The following is an 18,637-nucleotide window of genomic DNA, read 5'->3' on the forward strand; positions in this document are numbered from 1 at the left end:
TTCATAAAATACATGTAATATTTAATACTATATATGCAAGATTTTCCAAAACATAACCCCATAGATATGCTCAAATGGGGTTTTCCAATCAATTTGAGTGGCTGAATGACTATATTTGGACATTGGATATGAAAGTTATGTCACTTTAAAAAGTGTTGTCCAAGGTAGTTTCGCCACCGAAACGACCTTGGAAGAAGTACTTCAAAGGGGTTTCGCTGGCGAAACTACCTTGATGGCTTGCTTTAATGAGTTTTCTTTGGAGAATCCCTTTCATGAAGATAGGTTGAGAGATGTTTTTCAATGTCACCCCCTATTAAGAAGGATCATAAGGGAATTTTCATGGAGAAGTCTACTCCATGTGGGTTTCTTCAAAAGGCATCCCATTTTATTCTCACCATTCCCAAAGATTCACATAGAGATTCGTGCATAAAATAGTCATTGCTATAACACTTTGCATATTTCTAAGTGAAACTATGTTTTCTTCGGATCCATTTTTGCCATATTTTTGCATAGTTGGAAGCTTTTTTTTTCCTTCACTCGGACGCTCGGAAGATTTTGCTCGAAAAATGCTCATCCCCATGATATGTGTTGGATAAGTCTCATCTCTATCCCATGCAATAAATTAATTGTTGAACCATTATAAGGCATAACATCTCCAAGTATTTCCATATCTCCACACTTATGCTTTAGCTCAACATGTGCACTAATCTTAACTTCAATTCCGAGCAAAGAAATTCATCCAACATGGGCTCATATAAAAGAATTTAGCGAGAAATCCAAAGGTAAAATAGAAGGCTTAAAAGCTTTTATTACATACAAAGAGGAAATGCTAAATAGATTTCCTGATTGGAACCCTTCTTATAAGGAACATAGTGATGTTGTAATTAGGAAGACCTACCAATTGATAAAGGACCTTTAGAAAATGCAAGATGATGTTAAGAGAGAACGGCCTTTACTTTTGCTAATGTTGATAATGACTTGCGCCCATCCTTGGGTTATTATTTTAAATCCATGAATACTCACTTAATACAAAATAAAGAATTATTAAATTAATTTAATCTATGCGAATGCACTTAAAATTCAATGCAAAAAACTAGGAGAAAACTATGACACTCTTGAAGATTCAAGAAATTAAAAGGTTTATATTATCAAGAGATATGGAAGACTCTTTTATACTCTAAAAATTAGCAATAGCTACGCTTGCAATTTTACATTATCATAAGTTTACAAAAAATATAGCTCTGGATGAGTCTGTCACGGCCTTTTAAATAATTTATTTCTACCTTTACGATGAGTTAAGTACATTTTGTAAATATGAATAGGATTCTTAAAAAATAAGAAATACAAAATTAGGATTTAATAGTAGTTTTTGCATTATTAGTGCAACGATATTGTGAAATTTGTTATGTGGAAATGCCAGTGCCAAAAAGTAAACTTTGATTCATTTTTATAAAGTAAACTTTCCATTTGGGACGGATTTTTAGGATTAGTCCAAATGTAGACTATGGAGTCCAAAATTAATGAAATAAGTGTTATATAGGCTTTGTTTCAAAGATATTGCTAGAGGAGAGAGAAACATGAAGAATGAGAAAGGAAAGGCATGAGTGAAGTGATTTGAGCTGATTTCAAATCGGTCAAATGGGGTTGCAATGATAGGCTTATTGAAAACAGATTTCTTTATTGTGGAGGACAAATGAGATTTTCTCTAATTGTGGAGGGCAAATGAGATATTTTGTATGTAAGCCTAATTTCTCCTAGTCTTTTAGAGAGGTGTCCACATGGTAGAATCACAATGAAGGACTTCAAATCACACGAGTCCATGAACTAATAGAGGGTTCAAAAACACGATATAACCACAAACATGATTTGGTTGCTATATAGCAAAATAAATCGCAAACAACTTGCAGAAGCTCAATGTAATTGCAAAAGAGTTACAGCTAAGGTTGTCACCCTGGTCTTGGGACTTCCTACTATATTGTTTTCAACATTGCATGAATATAATATCTAACCACGAATCCTTGCTATGTAAAATGTGCTCTTTGTTTTGACAAGTATGATTTCCTTGTTGTGAGTCATCTTTTATAATCTTGTTTTGTAAACTCTCGAAACAAAACTTTGGTTGGGCCCTAAGGGGATTTAAATGTGAGCAACTTCTCAAGAGGATAAGTGCCTAAAACACAACTCCGAATAGCTAAATCTCTTAGCTTTGCCATGCGTCAATACATTCCTGCAGATCGTAAACTATGTGATAGCTCAAGATTCCATAAAAACTTTTGACTATGATACATATTGTTTTTTTTCAATTTTAGGGCGGCCTATGGAACAAGATTTTGTTGCTTTATCCTGTCGAACCAATACACCAATGATTGTCTAGTGTCTTTGTAGCCGTGAAACCCAAACTCGATGCTCTTCTTCATGCTGCTTCTTCCGGTAGGCAATCTTTTGAAGACTATGTCGAGAACTTGCCATCCACCCAAGAAATTATCGAGCTTTGTGGGTTGTAGGTTATGCTTCTTCACTATGGCGTCCCAGACGTGTGCCTTACTTTGCATCATATCCACAAAACTCTCTGTTTTCCCCTGGTATGGAGCTTCTTCCAGACCAAAGCTTTGTGCCACCACGGGCCAGAGGTCCTTCCATGTAACGTCATCTCCATTGCAAATGTTGAAGGCTTGGTTCTTCGCATGTGTGCTTGTAGCAACCCATAACTCCTGCTCGGCAATCAACTCAGCATCTGAAGTGTCCAGATGTGATTCCCATGTGGTCTGCGTGCCCGTAAAGAGGAGAGGCTTCCCCTCATGCTTGCAAATAGAAGCATAGACTGCTAAGGCCAAAGCAACATTTACTAGAGAATCTGGGGATAGCCCAAAGATGAGGCCCGGCCTGTGAATGGACCACGTCAATTTACCAATTCGTCGATTGATGGCTTCGAACAAGATATCCTCTTGAACATAGTAAAAGTTAAGCTCTTGCAGCCTCGGCAAGCCTTCGTGATACGTTTGAACTTTCGTGGATCCGTCGAAGCACAAATGGGAGCCAACGTAATGTTTGATACCCGTCTGAAGGCAAACATGTTTTAAGCTTTGGGCATGAACTACAACTGCATCCAGTGCATTTCTCAGCATCATCCCGTTGGCCTCACAATTCTCCTCTTCAGTATGACGGGAAGTCCATGTGACATAGAAGATATGAGTAACGTCTTTAAGCACACCCAACTTGTTTTCGGTTTGCTCCTTGTCGAGCAAATCACACTGGATATACTCGAGTGGATGACTGGCCAGCCAGCGAGGCTTTGCACGACGGGCGACTCCATACACTTTCCAAGGACCCCCGGTAGCGTGAGGGCGAGTTAGTAGCTCAAGTAGGCTTCCTCCGACGATGCCTGTAACGCCTAATATAAGAGCAACGTTCTCGCAGCCTACGGTACACGACATGGTCTCCATAATCTGCGGTTCACCAATCAAATCATTGATGAGATTATGACGATAGGTGCTTCAAGCTCGATACCGGTCCAAAAATAACAGTTGAATATATAAGTATACCATTATCTACCATTATCTAACCAGACGGATTCATCCATTTACGCAAATGTGGCCAATGCGATTCTGAGTACACACTATATAAGTATACCATTATCTAACGCAGTCTAACAATGGCTGTCAAATGTGAATCGCAACTTCTCAAGGTCTCATTCATTTTCATTCGCTTTTTTTTTTTTTCGGAAAGGAAGAAATTCTTTTTAAGAAAGACAGAGAGAAAAAAAAGAAAAGATACAACTGCTTAAGTTCAGTCTAAATGCCACAGTCCAAGCCCTGCGGATCTGTTACTATAAGACTCCAGTATCCGCTTGAACTACTGGAATGGGATGAAAGATTAAGAGATTTCTTCTCGAATAATAAGAGAATCGTGGATTTTCCATTCACATTTTTGCCGACGAAAGCTTGTATGTTTCTATGATCCCCCTCGCATTGTCCAGAACCGCAACTCCGCATGCCCATCACTTCCAAAGCAACGGAGCGTACTGGTCGTTGAAAGAAAAAGCTCGACGAAAACGTTGGACTCGATATCTAAGAGTGTACTAAGTACTTTGGGAGGCTATCACGTATTTAAGTGCGAGCTATCCATCCGTTCCTGCAAAGACTCAGGATAGAACGAAAGGCTGATATTCGGATTGTGGCAGGGCTGATCTCGAGCACGGAGGATGCAGCCAGAGTCGTGGAGAGTAATCCAAGAGGCGATCCTATAAGATATATTCTAAGAGACGAAATACGGAATCCTAGCTGGGAGGAGCAAGACGAATGAGAGCATGCGAAGGAGAGGAAAGAACGTAAGAATGCATGAAAAGGGAAAGAAAGAGGAGGGTACCCGGAAAAGCAATTAGAGAAGAGGCAAGCAATGAAGAAGCAAGGAAATGACCCATGTTGTATTTGTAGATGATTTTGAACTGGTGCCAGGTGGAGTAACGTGACTTTTGAAATTTAGGTCTCTTCGACCGACCTCAATGTTTGGCACCTACCATCCTTTTACACCTTTCCCTTTCACATGAGCTTCACGAGAATCCCATTTCAAGGATACTCCAACTCCCTTATTGGCCGTCTTTCCCCGCCCTCTCCCACCTCCCACCTCTCCTGGCCAAGGCACTTCCATGAGTATCCTCATCATTCCACCCTTCTTAGTTTATTGCTCTCCCACTCACCCCAATGGGCCACCATTGCTGACCATTGCACATCACCTTATCTTTCTTTCCTCATGGAGCCAAACTGTGAAGTCTTTTTCATTCATATGACAAAGTCTTCTTCGGGAAAAATACTTCAAAATCTCTTCGCTTTACAAGCAGATATCGAAATTGAATGAAAGTTGTTGCATTCTAGAGAAGGAAAATCGAAAGAAAATAGAGAATATTCAAACATAAATAGCTAATACAATGTGTAGTCCAATTATTTATGTTAGCCTTCTCTCTTACTATTATGGCTCAATCAGTGGTAGACCTCAGGAGGGGAGGAAGATACTGACATGTTCAAACAAATTGCTTTTGATGGGAAGCATGTGCTTAATGAATAGTTTTCATGGGTAGTTTTTATGGGAAAATGTGAAAGCGCACTTTTGAAGTGGTTTTTGAAAGAACTAAAGCAATATATTTTATTGCAATGTGCACCCTTTTGGGTCCTCTCAATGAAATCTCCACAAGCTTCCTCCTACTAAGTAATACAATTTCTTTTTAAAAATGTTTGAGGCACAGCCTATTATTTTTCCATTCTACAAAATAGGCCAAAACAATGTATGATTCAAACGAGTAAATTTCCAATAGTTAGTATTAGACTTTAGAAAATAGTGACTTATTCATACAAATCATTTTTTATGGGAAGCATGTGCTTAAATAGTACTTTTAATGGGTAAGAAAAGTTTATATCTCCACAAGCTTCCTCCTACTAAGTAATACAATTTCTTTTTAAAAATGTTTGAGGCACGGCCTATTATTTTTCCATTCTACAAAATAGGCCAAAACAATGTATGATTCAAACGAGTAAATTTCCAATAGTTAGTATTAGACTAGAAAAAAGTGACTTATTCATACAAATCATTTTTTATGGGAAGCATGTGCTTAAATAATACTTTTAATGGGTAAGAAAAGTTTATGGGAAAATGTGAAAGCATGCTTTTTGAAAGAACTAAAGCAATATAAACGTTCATATGTTCACCCTTTAGGTCTTCTTAATCAAAATCTCCACAAGCTTCCTCGTACTAACTAATACAATTTCCTTGTTGAAACCTTTGAGGATCCTATTATTCTTCCATTCAATAATATAAATGCAAAACAAAGTGTGATTCAAATGAGTCATTTTCCAATACTTAGTAGTAGACCTAGAACAAGGAAAGAAAATAGAGACTTCTTTATAGAAATGCATTTTAAAGGAAGAGCGTGTGCTCAAATAGTTTTTTTGGATAGTCTAGTTTTATTGGGAAAAGGTGGAAGCATGCTTCTAAAGTGCTTTTTGAAATAACTAAAGTAAGCTAGATTTTTCAATGTCCACCCTTTTTGGTCCTCTCAATCTAAATCTACACAGGCTTCCTTCTAAAATAATTTCTTTGTTAAAACATTTGAAGCACCTTTATTCTTCCATCACATAACATAAAGGCAAAATAATGTATGCTTCAAATGACTAAATTTCCAATATAAACAACTAGTTAATACAATATCTCCATACTATTAAATACAATATCTCAATTAAAATATGCGCTAATCAATATAATAGCTCTATAGTAATTTATGGAATATCTTTGTTAAAGAATTTGAGGTATGAATCCTACCTTAGTTATTTTAAAAAGCACTTTAAAAGCATACTTTCACATTTTTCCATAAAGTTAGCCTACCTAGAAAATCTATTTAATCACATGCTTCCCATGAAAGACCGCTTGACAATGGGTTAACAAGCCATTCCCCTACCTCAAGCCTAATAATAAATATTCAAAATCTACTCATTTGAATCATACATTTTTGCCTTTATATTGTGGAATGGAAGAATAATAGGTGCCTCAAATATTTTAACAAAGAAATTGTATTAATTAGTATCAAGGTTTCACTTGAAAGGGTTGAAATGCTGAACATTATAAACCCTATGTATTGCTTTAGTTCTTTCAAGAAGCAATTTAAAACACGCTTTCATGCTTTCCCATAAAAATGACCTATCTAAAGAAACTATTTAGCTGTGAATGCTTACCATAAAAACCCATTTGTATGAACAACTCACAATTGCCCCAAGTCTAGTTCTTTTGGATCTTACACTGTTTTGCCTATTATATTGTGGAATGGACAAATAATACATGTCTCATAGGTTTCGGTGCATGTTTGTGAAAGGGCTTATGCCCAAGCTCCCGCTTAGTTGCCGGACATGTAGGGTACATGGTCCAATGTCTGATGCCCGTTTGTGAAACCTCCCTAAAGCACTTACGTTTTTCAATGTTCACTCTTTTGTGTCCTCCCAAGTGAAATCTCCACAAGCTTCCTCCTACTAATTAATACATTATTACAATATAAATGCTTACACTAGAATTCTAGTTCAAATTCTAGTTCATTAATGAATCACTTTGAAGCTGATTCTTGAGAGCTAAGGAAACCTTGCATGCAAGCCATGCACCATGGCTATGAGGGGAGCGAGAGATGGATAAGCTGCAAAAATTTCTTGCTTAACGACTACAACATCCCAACAACTGCCTTTTTGGCTAAGTATCTTGGCAAATGATTTTTCCTTGTGCGTTGTCTAGTGACAAAGGCGATACGTAATGACATTCTGGGGACGACCTATCAGTTTCTTGCCGGGGCCTCCATGCTAGTTTTTCCTTGGAGTTCCTCCTTTTCCATTGATGATTATTGTATCACAACTGTCCCATGTGGGTGGAGTTCCCTAACCTCTTGGTTGGGAGATCCACTTGAAAGAATGGCAGCCACCTTGAGGAGGATCCTACTTATTTCTCCATCAGCAAGGTCACCGTCAAGAAAACATGATTGGATACTTTGGGATCATGCTTATAGGACCTCCATACTTCATCAAATTAGCTTGGCAACCAGATGGTCTGTCAATGGTACAACTGGTACACTTCGGGCCATTTTCTTTGTTTGCAAGCTATCTGGCCACTTCATGAAATCATGCTCGCTTCGAGCTACAAATACTGGCACAAGGAGACAGTGAGGCTCTGTGATGGAGGAGCCTCTAAAACCTATAGGTGACATACAAGCCGTCCAGTTACCTAGTATCGATGCTACGATTGAGGTCCAAGACCCACAATCGCATGAAGGAACTCGCGAGGGAACCCGTTAGGAGCCCTAGAAGGTTGTCAATAAGAAAGACAAGACTAAGGTGTTGGATGCCATAGAAAGATCATCAGTAGGCCAATCCAATGGATGTAATATGCATGGGAGGTAACAAGTGATAATCCCCCCAGCTAGTAGCCTCATAACAGACTGGCTAGAGACCCAATCTCCCTAGTTGGCATAGTTTCCTTGGCTCAAGTGCGAGTGTCACGTAGTATCCCTGAACAACATGATGAAGAGATCTAGGAGGCCTACCACAAGGAAATTTCCCTTGAAGAAGGGAAGCATGAAGGTACACAAGCCCATTATGAGGAAGTCATGATAGTGTGACGATATCACCTGGGGGCATCTTAAAAAGGATTAAGAAAGTGGCAAGGAGATCAAGGTCAGGGAGAGATAATAGATTTAATTTCTTTAGAGATTCTTATAGAATCCTCTCTCAATAAGCCCTAAGTAGTTAGTAGTTCCTCTGTTTCAGTGATTTCTTTGAATGGCAGAGGGTGTTGCAATAGCTTAAAATAGAAGGCACATTTGTTTGTGCTTCGAAGGAAGAAACCAAAGGTCATGTTGCTTCAAGAGGCGGTGTGGTCTGGATGATAGTTTTTGGATTTCTTACCTGAAAGATGAATTTTGATACCCTTGTTTATTGCCTGACGCGCAAGAAGGGATGCTCAGAAATGCTCATTTATTCATCATTGAAGGCTCAAGAGGTGTTTGGGGACCCCTTGAGTTGTCTGGTAGTATTCTTGATAGCACTACAAGGATTCAATTTTCATGTAGTCTCAATAGCACTACAAGGATTCAAATTTCATTCAGTCTGAGGGTATGCTCCTAATTCCCATTGGGAGATGTCGGAGTGCTGGAGATTTCTTAATAGTAGTATGATAGACAATCATTAGGTCCTAGGTGGTGACTAAATTGCTCCATCCCCGCCCATTTATGGTTCAGAGAAGAACCTTGTCATGACCTTGTGATTGACTCAGGTCTAATTCATTGTAAGGATTTAGCTCCTCAGGCGTTATTTGGCTTATCTTGAATAACCAAATATGCATTGAGGAATTCCATGCTAGGTTCTATGTTTCACTAAAATGATGGTGGCTCAAAGATCCTTAGAGAGGTGACTATGTTTATCAAACTAGCTTTTTAGATCATTTGGTAGTGAGATGGATTTTTTGTGTGCCCACTAGAGGTACCCATCCCAAGGAGATCCTGTTTAAATTTAAAAAGGCCTTGTCCCGAGGAGTTCACAATGTGAAAACCCCCTATATCACATGCATTAAAAAAAAGGGCTTTTAAGTACCCTTAGACCTCCTCTTTATGTGTATTTTCTATAACTCCATAAGAAAATAAAACCCCTTTTGTTGAATTCATGTCCTATCTTACATATTGTGTGGTGAACTCTGTAGGGGCCTTGCTAAAATCCCAAGCCATCTGCACTGAACTAAGGAGAAGCTAGGTGGCCACGGAAGTGGGCATCGTCGATTTCTATCAAAGGTGGGATGCTACAATTAGAAGAGTACACGACATAATCTCATCTTTTTGATTGGTTGCTATTTTGATGGGCCTCCATCTCATCCCCTTGTTTGTTGTAGATCATCTTAGCCTTTCATGTTATGAAGGAAATCAATAATCTCATCCTTATGATAAGGGATTTGTGGGGAATTAAAACGGGCGTTTTAATTTGCCAAATTAAAATTTTTAAAGCATTTTTTGACCCCCCCAAGAGCGTTTTAAATGCCCTCACCACGATTTTTTATTGAGACCAGCTCCAGCCTGTTACCACACTGGTAAATCCACCTACAGTGCAGTATCATGGCTATTATACTGCCCGGTGTTAACATATACCACCTGGTTGCCTACATCACATGGTCCTAGACTATACCCTGCAGGGTTGTGGTATATACCACATGATAATAGAAACATACTGCACGGTGCTTTATCTTATATATGTTGTGATGACCTCGTACTATTCACATTCTCGAGAATCTAGCTTTGCTGGAGTCTCAAAAAAAACAAAGAAGGACAAGGAAGAAAGGATTAAGAGAGCTTCAAAAATACTTTGGGAGTTTTCATATCCTTTTAAAAAGTGTCCAGTGTTGGTGGTGGGCTCACTTAGGCCAGCTGATATCCACCCACACTTGGATGCAAAATGGATAAATGCATAGCTTAAATGTGATAGGTTATCAGTTGTTGATTTGAAAGTTTTCTTTAGCACTGTAGGTCCTTCATAGAAGTAATCTACTTTTGTCCTGGATTGCTCAAGATATGAGTGGGGGACCACAAATGTGATTGTATCACAATTGTGCTGGTCGGTAAAGTCAGGCCATAGCACAACGCCATATTCAGGATCTTTGGCTTTGTATGTTCCATACTTGGCTAAAAGTTTCCCTTCAAAGGCAAACCTATGACTAATGCAGTCATCCAATTGCCATATGTATAGGAGAGGAAGCAAATTGGGATTTTGCAAAGCGTTGTTGTAAGCGGGGACTATTGCTTTTGAGTTTGCATGGTCATCACCAAGTGTAAATTTTTCACATCATCAGTTGGCAACAAAATATCGTCTAGTAAGTTTCTTTTTCGTAGACATTAGCTTTTCAAATGTAGTGTAATAACACATTTTTAATAGTTGACTAGCTATATTGCCTATATATAGATATCAAAAAACTAGTAAAAAATATATCACAATAATTGAAAGTATCTATGTGCCAGTGGGGAGTCCACTTATCCCGACTTGTAACTACTCACATATAGGTATAAAATACCTTTGAACCATGTGCTAGTGGGTGATTTGCATATGCCGATCGGTAAGTACATGAAAAATGTAATATTATAGCATATATGTACTTATTAGTTATAAGAAAATACTTGGCTTTCGCCAATTGTGGCTCGCATTTTCCAGCTACCTGATAACAACTTGTTGAAAGTCTAGCCAATTGTGTAGCTCGCAATTGCTAGCTTGTATCAACCCACACATTATACGTTGGAGATCATTGCAGACTAAGTTTGCTTATAAGAGGAAATTAGTAGTATTATACATTGCACATTTATGTCCAAAGAAAAGTCCTACCTTATCTTAGAACAATCAGTTGATAATATATAGGTATGAAATGGATTTTTAGACTTACGTTAGATATTTTCCAACCTAGGTAGTATCCTTGACTTCATAAATTCAATCAAAAAATTTTGATAAGTGCAAATGTAGGTATTGCTCTGGCTATCGCACTAGTGTGTGTGAAATACCAACATTCGCATATAGAGTTAGATGATGTGAAAGAGCGGGACATGGGAAAAGGCAACTTGCCATCCCACGCCTATTTCTATAGGCAAATTACCATGTCTATAACCATCCATTTATGTAGGGAGGGGGCAAGACGATTGGATGGTTGATCTCTCTTGAGGTCTAGCAAACATACATTTGTTATTGATGACATGTTAGTGACATTGTCTTGAGTTGCAGAAAACATATTAATAATTGAGATGTTTTTTCTCTTTTACATGTACTGCAACCATGGTGGACAGAGAAGTTAGGGTAGGCCAACGTCAACCTCCAAACCAATCTCAAGCAGAAGGCCAAAGTGTTTCAAAACCACAAGATTTTGTTACAATGCTAGGGTGGAAAAAGTGGAACTGTAACTAATTTTGCAACCAAGTCTTTACAAGATCGGCCATGAGGATAAGAAAACATCTGATTGGCAATGAAAATAAAAAGGAAATGTGATGGACCAAATGTCGAATCAGTTGCTGGCATCCTGTAAGGCATTAATAATGCCTCAAGTTGAATCACTTGTGTACCATTTGAATATGTAAATGAGTGAACATTTACTGTGTGCAACTATTGTAATGAAATTTGAGAATGATTTTCATCATGAATGGTCTCAATTGATCAATTGCTGGTTCCTTGCATATTTATTTGAGTCTTGATGTTGTAGATTGCTTATAGCATGAACTAATGCATTTAGATCCTTCGAATAATTGTGTTAAAGAATTAAGATTGAAAAGTGGAAGGCGAGAGAGGGAAACCTACAAGCCGCTGCGTGCATGTAAGCAATGCTACTTACTGCACTAGTGTGTGTGAAAAACTTACTTTCATATACAAAGCATGATGTTACGAATGATCATAGTGCAGATAGATGCTTACTTGAGAAGGAGCGAGATGTGGGAAAAGGCAATACGCCATCCCACCCCTAGGCCCTAGGCAGATTACCACATCTAAAACCATCCAATTATTTCGAGAGGGGGAAGACGATTGGATGGTTGCTCCATCTCGAGGTCTGGCGCACTTACTAAACATTGGTGGAATTTGAATGAGGGAAATGATTTCTCCATGCAACACATATTCGAGAAATAAAAGTTTAAGATCAAAGAAATGTTTTTATACACAACAATTGACAATTTCACATTATTGATCCATTGACACGTGCATACAAAGTTCGTGAGCATGGCTCCAAAGAAACGAGGCCAAAACCTTGCAAAAGCCCGAGACTATGTTATGCTCATAACTACCACAAAGTGGAGATGTAAGATCTACCATGGAGAGTACACATGTTCAGGAACTCATATGTGCAAACATTTCTTAGGTGACCCTCAAAGACAAATTGGAAAGTGTAAGGGTCCGGGAGTGGCCGTCTTGGGTGGTTAGACAGTCGGCACTGTAGACACGATTGTGGATGAAATCGTTGCATGTCACCAATCTCAAGTTATAATTGAAGAAAGAACCATGGGTCTTGAAACCCTAGGTGAGCAATCGGTGACTATGGAAAGTTGTTCGCAAAGTGCAACTGCACATAGTAGTGGTGATGGATCCCTTGCACAATCGACAAGCTACTCGAATGTGCAGATGGAAAGAGGACAATGCAATAATGGGCCTCGTTTGAATGCCCATGCACGTGTGCTACAACAATCCCTCAAAGCTTTCTTCAAAGCACAACATATCAAGAAAGCGCAAAAGATCTGTTTGAAGCTATATGTCGCACGGGATATCTGTTGAGCGTGGTGCAAAGCCCACATTGGAAAAAAGCCATGGCCTATGTTGCTAAAGCTGGCTCAGTTTTTACAATGCCTAGTTACGATGGTGTCCGTAACAGCATGTTGGATGCTTACTACAGTAGGATGAAATAGGAGATGCAACAAGTGGTTTATGATGGCATTGAGAAGACTGCTTGCACCATCGTATCAGATGGATGGAAGAATGTTAGCAAGCGGCCCTTGATTAACATATGGTTATGACATTCAAAGGGGAGGTTTTCTGACAGTCAATTGATACAAGCAGTGAGGCTAAGATGAGAGAATTCATTGCAAAGAAGTTAAGTAGATGCATTGAAGAAATTGATCCTAACAATATTATTCAGCTGATTACTGATAATGCTAAGAATTGTCGAGAGGCTGGGAAAATTATAAATCATAGATATCAAAGTATTTGGGCATTGCCATGCTCATGCCACTGTCTGGATTTAGTCTTGGAGGATTGGTACAAAACACCTGAGACAAGCTTCTTCAAAGTTGTTGTGGATGAGGCACGAAAGGTCGTGTTCTACTTTCTTAACCATAAGCGACTACTAGGCATATTTAGGACTAAACAACCTCTGAGTCACCTACTAGAGCTTCTAAAGCCAAGTGAAACGTGCTTTGGCACAAACTATATAATGATGGAGCAGTTGTTAAAGCAGCAAGCCCTTGTAACGAGATGCTATTCAGCATCGAAGCGGCAGAGTAGATAGCTGAGGCATGCTCAAACAACTCTCATAGTGAATTTGGAGACCTAAAGGCATTGGTTAATAACCCGGTGTTTTGGAGGATGGTATCCGATGCAGTGGAAGCTATGAAGCCAATTTGGTTTGCAATCCGTAGGTTGGATGTGAAAGGGTGAAGCATGGAAAGTGCTTATATTGCATGGTGGACTGCTCTAAGAGGGATGTTTTGAAGGAAGATGCGAGGCCTAACAAAGGTGGGTATAGTATTACAAGACAAACTGCATTGCAAAAGATGGTGCGAAAACAATGGAATGAAGCTCACAAGTCTTTACACTATGCCGCCCATATATTAGACCCGCAATGGTGGGAATATCGCATAGAAACTGATGTTCATATAATGTAGTCGTGGTATGATCTTCTTGGATGTTTCTTTGAGGATAGGATAGAGTATGCCTCTGCTATTAGGGAACTGTCAACTTTTCAAAATAGAGAAGGCCCTTGTTTGCTTATCCAAGAATCAAAGAACTAGCAAAAGACATGCCAGCATGGAGATGGTGGGAAGAGTGTGGAGCATCCACACCTCATTTGCAAGCCTTGGCCATGAAGGTGTTGTTGCAACCTTGCTAGTTTACGTCTATGTGAACAGTAGAGTTTTGGATGATGTAAAAGGTATTTCTTTATTCAATGGCCCAAACAATGAGGTGGAGCACCCACTTGCTACCTCAACTCTCCCATCACGTTTTTTAATGTAACCAAACTGAGAAACCTAGTTTCTCAGCCAAACTTGTACCATTCAACCTAAAACCAAATCCTCCCATCCAACTACCACACTCCTTTCATTCCTCTTGCTTTTTCCTCATTTCTGAGCATCATTTTGAATTTTTGTTTGCTCTAGCCCTCTTTTCAAATTTCTTGCTGGCTTGTGAGGAGGAAGTTTCTTTCTCTATTCTCCCTCTCATGGGATGGACTCTCACACCAAAATCTCATCACTTCTCTTCTCTACCTACATTTCCCCTCGGGGGGGTCACTCATCATATGTCACACTATCACGTGAGTTCAAAAGAAGGATATTTTTTGTTCCTAAAATTTACATAAATAAATATACATAAGGGACTATTTAAAATAGTTTTGGAAAAAATTTACAGATTTGTATAGAAAAGGGGTACATTTTATTAATGAAAAATTTTACAGATAAGGGATTTTAAATATAGGCCTTGAACGCACGTGATATAAAGGGTTTATACATAGTGACCCCCCTGAGCATTTCCCTCCCATTTCCCTCTCATTCTTTCAAAATGTTCAAGATTTTTGAATGAGATTCAACCTACCTTCTTCCTTCAACTTCTCCTTCAAATCTCACCACTTCCTCTCTCATCTGAGATTCTCCCATGATCTAAAATCATTTCATCCAAAAAGACAAGGCAATCAATGTTTTGAGCGAGCCATGAATGATACAGGGTGTTTGGAGCTTAGAAGGAGCTATTGAATGAGACTCTTTAAGAAAGGATCAAAGAAGATTGACTTTCAAGCATTGCTTGCTCATGCATGAAAATCAATCTTTCTTTTGCCCATCTCTCAATACTAGTTACTTTCCTTGCTGCAATCTCTAAGGGTGCATGATTTTGAACCATTTGTGAAGGTTTGGGGATAGCTTGTATGGAGGTGCAGGTGAGATAATCTTTGGAACAATGCAACACAGTGATTATGACAAGATTTGTTTGTTAATGATGTAACTTTGAAGAAATAGTTAGTTTATAGTTCATTTTGTGTAGTTATGATGTTTTCTTTTATTTAATGGTTTGAAAACATTGAAAATTTTGATTGTTTTGTAAGAAATTCCATGACAAATGAGTCTTTTCCACTCTTACTATCAATGGTTTTCTACAGAATATTGCTTGAAATAGATTTTGAGATGTTTGGGAGCATATAATTTGTTTTGAAGCAAGAACCATCAACTTTATCAATCCTGAATCACATTTGGGACCACTAGGAGGGACAAGTTTGATCACATTTTTCTTTCAAAGAACCTTGCTCCAAGAATCAGGTACTGTTCATTCATGTAGATTTAGAATGTTTTTAGTTTTCAACTCAAATCAGGGTCTATCAGAGCAACTTGCATGGAGATTCAGGTGAGAAAACCTTTAGAACAATGCAAGGCAATGAAAATAATGATATTTTATGATGGAACTTAGAAGAAGCAGTTAATTTGTAGTGTGTTTTGGTAATTGTGTTGTTTTCTTTTAATACATGATCTGAAGAGGAAGAAAGATTTGTTTGTTTTAAAAGATACACTCTTACTATTGAGGTTTTTTTATAGAAGATGGTTTGAAATAGATTTTGAGTTGTTTCGAAGCATATAATTAGTATTGGAGAAAAATCCATCCACTTCAGCATCCTAGCTTACAAGAGGGACCATTGAGGAGGACAAGTTTGATCACATTTTTTCTTCAAAGATTCCTGTGGATTATTATTCATTCACATAGTTTAACAATGTTTGATGATAAGTAGTTTTGTTTTTTGAATTTGTAGATTTCAATCGTTAGATTTCACATGCAATTGGGGTTTTCATTTTTGCTTGGTTTGATACTTTTTTGAAACATGTCATGTTTTTATATTATTTGTTGATGTCAATGTTATACTATATTAGGTGGAAAGTGCATGAAATCATGCAAGCCACTCGGAATACAAAAAAGGTGGATATCCATTTTCAAATAGATGCAGAGACTGCACCACTTTTAAAGAGTAATTAATCCTCCTTATTAGCAAGTGAAAGTGATTTAGTCTCGATTTAGTAGCTCTTCGAAATCAACGAAAAGCACATATGGATTTGTGGTTAGAAGGGAAAATATATCCAATAGATCTACAAACTTGTCAGACTCCTCAATTCCATGCATTGACTAGCTTAATAAAGTTCTTATGTAAGGGTGAGAATGGTTTGTTAGGATATTGTCGAAGTTTGATTGGTCATGGAGCAAGTAGCCTTCATAGCACAGCCAATATCAATCTTTGCTTAATGAAAGAGACAAAAGGATCACAATGTTGGAGCCTTGGAATCAACATTTGGTATCATCTATCCAAGCTACAAGTGTTCAAATGTCTGCAATGATGGCATAGAGAAGAAAAATCAGGAATTACAAGTAAAGGTTCAAACATTAGATGCTCAATTGGGAGAGAGCACTATAAATGCCATTCATTAACAGATGCAAAACATAGCTTTGAAGGATGAGATCAAGAAGTTAGAAAAAAATTATCATTCATGAAGGATACTCCAATGGGTCCAAGACTATGTAAGAGCTCTCTACTCCCACACCACCTCCCACTTGCCCCTAACATTTCCACCCTATCTCTTGTGGGGGTTAAAGGTCACTGTGCCTTTACCCCGGTTATGTACAATACTCAAACACATATATAAATGAATGAAAAAGAAGATTAGGGTGGTTCTGCACCCACTAAAACTTGTGTGGCTCTCTATTTTTCTCTTGCTCCCTCTTCCGTTCTTGCTTCCGTTGAGAGCACTTTCAACTGGTATCAGAGCCCGGGTGATCTAGCTGAGCATGCGTGAATGCTTAGAAGCTCAGTAGCTCTGTGGGAGGAAGGAGAAGCTCTGTGGGAAGCTTTGTGGATGACTTTACTTGCATCTGAGTGTGCAGAGACCTTGGAGGAACCTTTGGAAAAGTCACTTTCGTTTTGCGAAGTGGTTTTGAGAGCCTGTTAAGTGTTTTCAAAAAAAAAAGTCGTTTTTTGAGCTTTTCCCTGTTCTATTCGATGATAGAGGCTCCGTATTGACTTGTAGAGGCAACTATTGCTTGCTTTTGGTGTCCACTTCACTTCAGGCACTTGGAAACACCTTCATTCTTGAATGTGGGATCATTTCATTGGAATTCTGACTCACTGTGTCAGTTCCTACGTTTTTTTTTGCCCGGGGGTTGGAACTCAAGTTTGGAGCAACCATTTGCAGATTTGTCAGTTCCATGGACTCAGGAGGTCCTAAAACTTCTATGTTGCTCATCATTCACACTCAGGTGGAGTTTACAAACAGCTCTGTTTCCAAAACATTTTTTAGTCCGTGTGTTGGACCCAGTGATTGAGACCACGGTTTCCAAAACTGTCTGTCCCATTGCATTCGGGACGCCCAAAAACCCCTATCTATCAATTCTTACGTGATTCGATGGAGGATTTTCAGAGTTATAGATCTCTGTGTATTCGATTTCGTCTCTCTGTTATGCATTTTTCATTCTAAGGTTTTGAATCCTTAGATTTATGCCACATGGTAGTGGATAAGTGTTGACTCCCATTTCTCACTCATCGGTTGGGATTTTGGAGTTCCAGCAGAAGAGAGATATTTGCATATTTTCTTGCTGAGTCCGATTATGCAATGGCGCCCATGTTTTAAGGCATCTCAGGTTCTATTTTCAGTAGTGGTCATTACTGTGGGACTATGATTTCTTGAGCATACCTTATGCAGATCACTCTGGTTGCAGTTTGAGCAGTGTGCGCTCATTCGTGGTGTGCATTGGGTTGCAATGGATGATTTATAGGCCATTTGGATGCATTGCGGTCCTTATTGGATGCGCTGATAGGCCCAAATTGCCTTGTGGGATGCTATTTTTATGGACGCTTTACACATGAATGCTATTTTATGCTGAGGGACAGCTTTGACACATTGCAGGTGATGCACTCATAGTGCTATGCTCTCTTGGATGAGCTATTATTAATGCATATGCCAGTGGACGGTGTTTATGCTTGAGTCATTTGGCACTTATTGGCATTTTGGATTGCCATTGTAGTTGGCATTTTCTTTTGGGCCAGATTTGCTCATATGGATGCATAGTATATGCAGATGAGTCAAATGCTTTGAGACATGAGTTTTGGTGATATTTCACTCTATTGTGGCATACACATTTGGGCGCACCTAGTATTTGGTGTGATTCTCTCTTGTAGGCACTAGCATTTGGGATTTTTGCTTCATTTGCATCATGGCATCCTCTTCCATGTCTGAAAAGGAGTTTTTTAGCATTAAAAAGTTTGATGGGACAAACTTTTCTTTGTGGAAAGAACAAATAAGGGATGTGCTTATTCAAAAGAAGCAGATTAAACCCTTGGTAGGGATTGAAGAAGCTAAGCCTGCAAATATGTC

At 38.6% G+C, this 18,637-nt stretch overlaps 1 pseudogene across 3 annotated transcripts; it reads right to left on the bottom strand.

The window, feature by feature from the left end:
• Window positions 1-1,886: 1,886 nt before the first annotated feature.
• Window positions 1,887-4,388, bottom strand: LOC147887227 (3-oxo-Delta(4,5)-steroid 5-beta-reductase pseudogene; annotated as a pseudogene). 3 transcript variants are annotated; one of them, XR_015543186.1, is made up of 2 exons: window positions 4,366-4,388; window positions 1,887-3,446 (listed from the first exon to the last, which is right to left on the bottom strand). The product of XR_015543186.1 is annotated as a 3-oxo-Delta(4,5)-steroid 5-beta-reductase pseudogene, transcript variant X2 (transcript). The 3 variants fall into 3 exon arrangements; XR_015543187.1 differs by lacking the exon at window positions 4,366-4,388 and adding an exon at window positions 4,087-4,280; XR_015543185.1 differs by lacking the exon at window positions 4,366-4,388 and adding an exon at window positions 3,924-3,943.
• Between the last annotated feature and the right edge of the window lie 14,249 nt (window positions 4,389-18,637).

Source organism: Dipteris shenzhenensis, chromosome 23 (genome assembly GCF_047967505.1).
Source record: "Dipteris shenzhenensis isolate YYH24624 ecotype China chromosome 23, Dip_SZ_1.0, whole genome shotgun sequence".
Lineage (NCBI taxonomy): Eukaryota > Viridiplantae > Streptophyta > Polypodiopsida > Gleicheniales > Dipteridaceae > Dipteris > Dipteris shenzhenensis.